At 30.8% G+C, this 9,158-nt stretch overlaps 2 long non-coding RNA genes and 1 other non-coding gene across 4 annotated transcripts; all 3 read right to left on the bottom strand.

The window, feature by feature from the left end:
• Nucleotides 1-885: 885 nt before the first annotated feature.
• Nucleotides 886-992, bottom strand: LOC121211751 (small nucleolar RNA R71). The gene has a single exon (XR_005906969.1). It is a non-coding gene; the product is annotated as a small nucleolar RNA R71 (small nucleolar RNA).
• An 840-nt stretch (nt 993-1,832) lies between these two features.
• Nucleotides 1,833-3,740, bottom strand: LOC107939792 (uncharacterized). Its single transcript, XR_001695264.2, has 4 exons — nt 3,679-3,740; nt 2,736-2,867; nt 2,233-2,328; nt 1,833-2,151 (listed from the first exon to the last, which is right to left on the bottom strand). It is a non-coding gene; the product is annotated as an uncharacterized lncRNA (long non-coding RNA).
• A 1,136-nt stretch (nt 3,741-4,876) lies between these two features.
• LOC107939783 (uncharacterized) lies at nt 4,877-6,281 on the bottom strand. 2 transcript variants are annotated; one of them, XR_005906649.1, is made up of 6 exons: nt 6,022-6,281; nt 5,744-5,847; nt 5,570-5,639; nt 5,385-5,470; nt 5,110-5,172; nt 4,877-4,947 (listed from the first exon to the last, which is right to left on the bottom strand). It is a non-coding gene; the product is annotated as an uncharacterized lncRNA (long non-coding RNA). The 2 variants fall into 2 exon arrangements; XR_005906648.1 differs by having other exon boundaries at nt 5,744-6,281.
• Between the last annotated feature and the right edge of the window lie 2,877 nt (nt 6,282-9,158).

The raw sequence follows: 9,158 nt of genomic DNA, 5'->3' as shown, positions 1-9,158 counted from the left end.
AAGATTTCTGTATTTTTTTCCTTATTTTATGGCTTGGGACTTTCTCCTCGCTTTTTCAAATTCTATCAAGATTTCACCCCTACAATTAATTATTCGTTGGGACAATAAACCATGGGAAGGATTAATTTGACAATGAGGAATTATCACACCAACTGGATTTCTTCCTTCCCCTTCTTAGTTCAAGAGAACTAGTTATTTTCTGTTTAAAGGAGTGTTGCAACAAATAAGGTATTTTTCCATTAACATGAAACATGCCCCCTAATTCTAAAAAGAATTATTATTTAGAATTTTCAATTGAAAAAAAAAATACATTTCTAGCTAACTAGATAACTAGAATATATATTTTTACTCCGTTTAGACATAGGCAAATGAAAATTCATAATCATAATAATGAATAATTTAATAATAAATTTAATAATTTATTAAAAAAAAGAAATACATAGAATTAGAATAATTAGAATAACATAAATATCATTTAATAGAATAAATTGAAAATGAGTCAAAGTGATATAATACAAAAAAATAATCGAGTCTATCTAAAATAAAATAGGAGATCATATGAAAAATGTAATAAATTCCTTCATTTCCTTGGGTTACTGGCCATCCTTCGGGAGTTTTGGGGTTAATACCGGTATTTTAGCAACAAATCCAATAAATCTAAGTGTAGTCCTTGGTGTATTGATCTTTTTTGGAAAGGAAGTGTGTGCCAGTTGTTTATTTCAAAAATAGGCTGGATTCACCTAATTGTACTTTTTTCGTTATAACTAGGAAAGAAAAGATCATGCAAGAGCGTGGCTTACTACTTTACGATTGGGACCAGTGGCATCATGGAATGACTTGTTCCATAGATTTTTGCTACGGTATAATCTGACAAACTTGAATGCCAAGCTTAGAAATGACATCACATCTTTTCAGCAATCAAAGGATGAAATACTTTACAAAGCTTGGGAAAGATTTAAGGAATTACTTAGAAAATGTCCTATGCATGGTTTTCAACACTAGACTCAGATGAAGATGTTTTATAATAGGCTGAATGCACATACAAGGATGGTAGTCGAAGCCTCTACAAATGGTACTCTATTGGACAAATCCTATAATGAAGCATATGAGATTTTGGAATGGATTGCCAACAATGATTATCAATATCCTAACACATGATTTGGGATTGGCAGGAGAGCTACTGGAACTATTAAATTTGATGTAATCACTTCGTTGACAACCCAAGTATCGTTTTTAGCTAATATAATCAAAACCAAGAAAGGGTCCCCTATAGTCTAGGAGATGAAATCAGCCGAACTATCACTACAGCAAAACAGGTTTTTAGCGGCGTTTTTTTGGGACTATAGCGGCGCTTATAAACGCCACTAAAACTATTTGCAGCGCTTTTACAAGCGCCACAAAAAACACCGCTAAAGACAACGCCGGTAACATTTTGCTGCGTTTATGTAAAAAAACGCCGCTGAAGGTCATGACCTTTAGCGGCGCTTTCCCCACAAACGCCGCTAAAGATCATGACCTTTAGCGGCGCTTCCCCAAAAACGCTGCTAAAGGTCATGTTTTTAGCAACGCTTTCCTTAAAAACGCCGCTAAAAGTCACCACTATCCTGCTGCTTTACTTTTATCGTTCTTACATGTTTCACATTTAATGTTCCTTATAATTTGTAGTTCTAGTGATTTTTCTTCATCGTTTACTTTTTTGTTCGTATAGTAAGATCAACTATAGCGCTTTGTATGAAATTAGTTTCTTATAAATAATGTGTTTAAATTCAGTTTATTACAACAGTTTAAATAAATTTCAATTAAAAAATTTTCTACCAGTAACAAACAGCAAATAGTAAATACAACTTTCTTCGTTTCACTGAAAAATGATGTTCAAATTTTGTTACACTGAACTGTAAAATGCAAATCTTACATATCACCCAGATCTTGAGGATTTATCAATAATTAATCAACAGCAAAAATAAGCATTCTACTCTAAACAGGTTTATCGTTGCTACGATGGAGATTTGATACCTTATTTCGGTTTCCCGCCTTAAAGGTAATTACACCCTTTTGACCAACTTTACGCATGGACTCAGCTATCATATTTCCTATTTCATTATTGTTCCCAGCACTATCAGCAGCAACATCAGCAAGTTCACTGTCTTCAACCTAAACCCACAACACACTAATTATATTCCCTTTAAATAGTAAAATAAAGAAAACATGAAAGCAGGTGAGCATTAAGATTACCTCTTTTGAAATAGCCTTAAGCTCAGATACTAAAGCCCTTGTAGTCTTCTCAATACCCCTAGTGGTTAAGACAAGATTTGCATCGGCTGCCACCACCTGAATTACAACAGCTCTTAGCAATTAAATACAAATAACATGGAAATGTCTAACTTTAAAGTTCTCTCATGTACCCCAAACATAAGAAATAGTTAAGAAATATCATGGAAATGTTTAACTTTAAAGTTCTCTCATGTACCCCAAACACAATTAAAATAAGCATGTTACTTTAGTGCAATGCATCATTGTACCTCAAAAAAATAGTATAACCATGCACTTTAAGCTATTGTCGATCACCTCCCAACAGAAATATAAGTCAATTCAACATAAAGCATTAAATAGAAAAACAAAAAAGTTATTTTTTTTAAAAAAAGGAATAAAGAAAAGAAAAGAATAGCTTTGATAGGAGAAGGTATTAGTAACCATGTCTACATAGTCATGGGATAAAAATAGTAACTTCATCTTACCTGTGCTAAAACAAGAATTAATGCCCCTAGCCAAATATCGAGGACCAGGATGCAGCCCACTTCGATGAGCTGTGAGAGCAACAATACCTTCTGCCTGACCTGAACTTCCAAAACTTCGACTTTCTAAAACCCCTATACAATAATATCAAGTAAGAAAGAAGTATTAAAATATTAACCAAATCTAGACATTATATTATCATGTTGTTACCAATATTATTAAAGTAGGTTAGACATAGAAAATTTCTTTAACAGGATTACAAGATATTATGATATAGTTGTAGGCTTACTTTTAGGAGACAGAGATGGGAAGACAAAATACATTAATCATGCTATTTTAGATGCTCAGACATAATTAAAGGAACACCCCAAGTTCCCAACCCCAACCAAAAAAAAAAACACTACCCAGAACATTTTTCGGATAGTGAATTTTAGGTGCAAAATTTATTTCAAAATGAACAAGTAACAGCAATAAGAGAAGAAAAAATGAAAAATATTCAAAGATGAAAATAAAATAAGAAATTCCAGTCATTCAACGTGTTACTGCTTCAGGAAATAACAAGTTTAACTACATTAATTTATTTAATTCTAAAGTTAATTAGGTGGAATTTCTGAGAGATTTGATCTGAAGTTCTGATTCATGTTTTAAGTCATGTATTTTCATGCTCTATCATTAATTAATCCAGTTTATAAATTGATAAAATCCACAATATTCACTATCCTTGATGGGGAAACTCAATAACTTGCTAAAACAAAATTAAAAAAAATGTGCCTTTTGGGGTTTGAATATTAATATTTGCAACCCTTTCCCTTAGTTGCGACCTCCTTTGTACCAAAAAGAAGAAGAAAAGATTAACCCATCCTCATTGATGATCAAGACACCAAAACCAAAAGATATGAATAGAAGTGCACTATATGGTAATGCAAAATAGCAAATGTTAAATACCAAGTAGCGATGTGAATCCGGATTCTCAGCATCCAACCTTAGCAGTAGCCTTACAGCCTTCAAAAGAAAGAAAAAAAAATAACAAAAACATATTTATATGAGATCATGAACTAATAGAAGTACAACTAAGCAAAACCATTGTTCTTCAACTCATATATTACACAAACTGTTTAATCTCAATACAATAGAGCAAAACCATTGTTCTACAACTAATCATAACAAATGAACACGCATGCAAATTACTGAATTAGTTAATATTCAAGTTAAAAAGATTAATTTAAAATTCGCATACCTTGGTATTTCTAACTAACCATTAAATAGGGATACTGATTAGGCAGTCATACTTACATGAGTTTTATAACACAATAGATAGTAAATTTCATCAAAAATAAATACTGACAGTAGAAATGATTATATATTTAAATATTTCTTTTTTGAAAAATGAGAATTATTTGTTATTTTTATTTTGTCATTTTCTGTTTCATATATATCAAAACTAAACTATCCTAAAAACCTTGATAGTGGTAATCAAGCACGAATTCAATCCATTGGGATTTCACCTATTGATGGTTTCTTAAGTACAGTCAGAGTTTAATTCGGATTCACGTTGGCATATGCATGTGAAAATGTTGGTAAATTGAGTAAAGAATCCCTTATTTAACGGCAAAAAACTGCCCAAAAAAGGACTGGTTTTAAATGAATAAGGCAGAAGGGTTTAAATCTAGAAGAGAGACCCTGAAGATAACAGGAGCATGTGAGCATGCCCTTAAAATTGAGGTGCAACAAAGCTAAAAACATGAGTATACCAAAAACGTAAAGTAAATCATTTTTTATTGAAATGCACGGTCTCAAAACAAATGTTGCATAAAAAGGAACACTTCTTGATAGTCTCGAGAAAGAAGATAAGCTACTCGACTTCAGCCAAATAATCATCAATTTCAGCCGGGGTTAGTACCTTGTGGTACAGAAAGCAAAAGTAATTAAGCCACTAGAAACAACCGTTCTGAATTTCAGAAATAAAAAGTAGCACAAACAACAAAAATAAGTGCAATAAGCATGATTGAAAGTAAACAAACACAACATTCAAAAGTGCATTTCACAAGAAGTCGCTACTTTGTAAAACTTCCTAGAGGCCATATTCCATCACCATACCACCGGCAAAAAGGTTTAGAATGTGGGGGAAAGGGTCAAAGCGGTGCTTGCCTGAATTTTTTGTCAGTTCCAATAATCCCAATTTCAATGTTTTTCCGTGAGATTTGTCCTTCAAATCTTCAAAATTGAGAGAACAGGTTGTAAGATTATTAATGACACAATAGTAAAGACAACCTAATACAATTTTTTTCGAGGTTCTTTGATATATATATAAGGGATCTTCCTATGCGGTAACATTTAAAGATAACCAGGTGGGAGAAATTTTAGCATTGACATTACCCCTCTTTGAGAGTCAAAATAGTAGTATGCACAGCATCATCAAGCTCCATATCATCAGTGTATCTACAAGGAAAGAACAAATCAACTGTAATTTCAGTAGCAGAGAAACAGAATGTAGGAGAATGTCCATCTCAATTCTGGAAATGATGGGCATTTAATTTATATAATTTTAAGCTAAATAAATTGATATCCTAACATAATGAATATAACATATTATATAAATTTTTGGTAGATTTAGAATTGAATTCTATAAGAACCAGATTCTAGGCAAATACCTTTTCTCAAGAAATGTTTTTGCATTTGAGACATTTTTCCCCATTGCTGAGGCTTTCCATGAGAAATAGGAACCAGATGGATCCATCTAGTGATAAGGAACAAAATTATGAAGCTAAAAAGCACATAAAACACTGTATTGAATCTCTACCTGGCCATATAATCAACTATTATCTCTGAGAAATACCTGATACAATTATGGACCATTATCGTCATATCCAGCAACCAGTAGAGATACACCAAAAGGCCTTACACCACTATAAAGAAAAAGAAAGATACATCAAACTTACTATCAAAGTAAGAGGATTGCACAAACATCAAAAGAAAAAAAAATCTAAAAACCAATGAAAAAATACGTTACTTTTTTGTCTGGTAAGTCTTTGTGAGATGATTTGAACACTTCCTTCACCGTCGCGAACCATCCACTCCCTTTCTTTCCCATCACCGGTCAAAAAATAGAAGTTTCTAAAACAAATATAAAAATTTTCGAACGTAAAACACTGGATTTTTTAAACTAATGAAACATAATACACTCGTTAAAATGTTAGAACGAACGATACATAAAGACAAAGCAACAAACACTTATATGCCATTTTACAAAGTCATGTTAAATGAAAACAGAGAATTCATGGTAGCTACTCTCAAGGCGCTATTTTGACGAAGATCAGCCAGTTCATCAAACAACACAACTCCTTTCCCAACCCTTAGGAGCTTTTGGTAGAAGAGTGCCCCTCTGTTTGAAGCTTCCGAACACCATTACTTCTCACTTTGATGGACAAATTAGTTGGAAAAACGAAGGTATGAAAACAGAAGGCCATTATAACCTATGAATAAGGGGGAAAAATTAGATGTGTTTTGGGGATACCCATTTTAGGGGCAAATTTTAGAGGTTTCAAAGGGTAAATTTTGGGGATAAAATTAATAAGGGATTTCGGGGTTATATGGTGTAGGAGAAACAAAGTAGGTTTTTAGTAGAGCAAAACGGCATAGTTTTGTTTAAAGTAAAATAATTTTTATAGCATTTTTATCAAAAACGCCACTATTGCTTATCTTTTGCGGTGTTTTTCATAAAAACGCCACAAAAAATCATTTTATTTTAAACAAAACATCTCTGTTTTATTCTGCTAAAAATCCTTTATTTTGTCTGCTAAAAATTATTAGTCAAGTGATTTTATAAAATATTTATTATTACTATTTTTTATAAATTGAATTTTTATAAAAACAAGACCACTCTCAAGATAAATATCGTATATTTTAATAAGAAAATAAATGATTAAATAACTGTTATTAATCATTAAGTTAGAATTATCCAATGTAAGCAATCAATCTCTCACATATCAAATTTCTATTAAAGATTGAGACCTTAATCATGATTTTATATTATTTTTTTCGATCTAATCTCTATTTCATTAGAGATATTTCTTCCTAACTAAAATATAATTAACTATTTTGCCACATATTCAATGTGGAATGATTTTAATTTTGATATTTCATTTTTATTTGTTATAATTTGGTCCTATCCAAAATACATAGTTACCTCTTCATATCAATCTGTTAAATTTTTTATTAGTTTTTTTAAATCTAATATTTAAATATTTAAATATATCAAATGGTTTAGATTAAATATTTTTAAATATAAAAATATTAATTAATTGTATAAATTTTCATCATTTAACAAAACTCAAGTAAATCCTAAACCCTAAACCATGTGCCATAAATCCCCAAACCCTAAACTCTTGTCATAACTATAGAAGCTAACACCGAAACATTAAAGTTAAACTTACATTGCAATACAATTTATATTAAAAAATTCGAGATTAATCACTTATATCAATATAAAATTTATTAATTTTTAATAAATAGAAGATGAATGATTTGGGGGATTTAGGCCTAAACCTCTAACCCTTAACCCCTAACCCTTAGCCCCTAAACCCTTAACCCTTAAACCTTAAATCTTAAACCCTAACCCTTAAACCATAATCCCTAAACCCATAATCCATAAACCTTAAAATAGTAACTTCTAAACCATATACCCTAAACCATAAACACTAAACTATAATGATAATTAATTCAATATTTTAAAATTAATATTATCTCTTTTACGATTATATAAGAAATTATTTAATATATAAATTAAAAACAATCAGTCATATACCCAAAAAACTTTAAAATTATTTTAAATAATATTATTTTAATTTTTTTATTTTTAAAATATATTTTTTTTATTTTTTACTTTCAAATTTTTTCTACGTGTCATTATTTTTTCTGAAGAATTTAAATATTTAATTAAATGAATTTTATTTTAATTAATATAAATAATAATAGATAGATAAAATGTTTTTTACGGCGTTTTCGACAAAGCGCCGCTAAAGTTCGGTCTATAGTGGCGTTTTTCAAAAAGCGCCGCTAATGCTCGATCTATAGCGGTGTTTTCAAAAAAGCGCCGCAAGTGCAACTAAAGCTCAACATGTGCTTAATTTTTTTGCAGCGTTTTTTTATAAACCACCGCTAATAGTCGACCTATAGTAGCGTTTTCCAAAAAGCGCCGCTAATGCTCGATCTATAGCGGATTTTTTTAAAAAGCGCCGCTAATGGTTGACCTATAGTGGCATTTTTTAAGAAGCGCCGCAAATGCTCAAGCCACAGTGGCGTTTTTTGTCCAAGCGCTGCTAAAAACCTGTTTTGCTGTAGTGTATCATGTGTTTATTGCGGTGAAGACCATGTTTTTGATGAATGCCCATCAAACCCAGCATTTGTATATACTACATGGGTAATTTTAACCAGAATAATAACCCCTATTGTAACAGCCCATTTCCTTGAAGTGTCAGAATAGTGGTTTCGTGGCCACAAATCTGACGTGAGAGTTCGTAAATATTAAATATTAATATTTATGATTATTATATGGTGTAATGATAAAATTTGATTTAATGATTTGTGTTAAATGGAAGAACAATTAGGTTCAAGTGATATGACCCTAAAGTCAAGTGGTTTTAGAAAATGAGGTATCGGGACCCCATTTCTATAAACCGAGCAGTAAATATTTTTATAAATATTTACAGAGTGTTATTAAGGTTGTATTAAAGTTTCGTTAAGAAATTTTAATGTTTAGATGGTTAATTCAACAAAAAGGACTAAATCGTAATAGTTGAAAAAATCAATCGCTATTAGTTTAAAGGTGTTAATCGATTAAAGAAACATAATTGGATGGCCTTAATGGGTAGCTTACCCATTCTTAAGATGGTGGAAAGTTGAAGTTTTAATTATTATTAAAATAAAGAATAAAAGGTTAAAAATAAGAAAACATAATGGTTTTCTTCTCCATTTTGTTTCTTAATCACCGAACCTCCATGGAAAATGTGTCAAGGTTTGGCCATGGTTATATCCTTGCATGGTAAGCTATTTTCACCTGTTTCTAATATTTTTTATGTTTTTGAGATCGTTGCAATTAGGTCCAGCTAAGTCATGCCTTTGTTTGTGAAACTGCTAAAGATTTTGAATGTTGCCATTGATAAATCTTTGTGATTTTAGATGTTAAATGATGAATTTGAAGTATTATTTGTTATTTATAAGTATTTTTTAAGTGATTTTTGATGAATTTAATATTAGGGATTAAATTGTTGAAATAGTAAAAATACAAGAATTTGATGTGTAATAACAGCAAATATGGGCTATAGTAATTTACAATAAATTTAGCTAAGCTTAAATTTGAGTAAAAATGGTTAATTTGCATGTTTTAGGCTCAGGGACTAAATTAAATAAAAGTAAAATGTTGGGGG

The sequence above is a fragment of the Gossypium hirsutum genome, chromosome A12 (assembly GCF_007990345.1).
Source record: "Gossypium hirsutum isolate 1008001.06 chromosome A12, Gossypium_hirsutum_v2.1, whole genome shotgun sequence".
NCBI classification, from domain to species: domain Eukaryota; kingdom Viridiplantae; phylum Streptophyta; class Magnoliopsida; order Malvales; family Malvaceae; genus Gossypium; species Gossypium hirsutum.
This window is presented reverse-complemented; position numbering and strand designations above follow the sequence as displayed.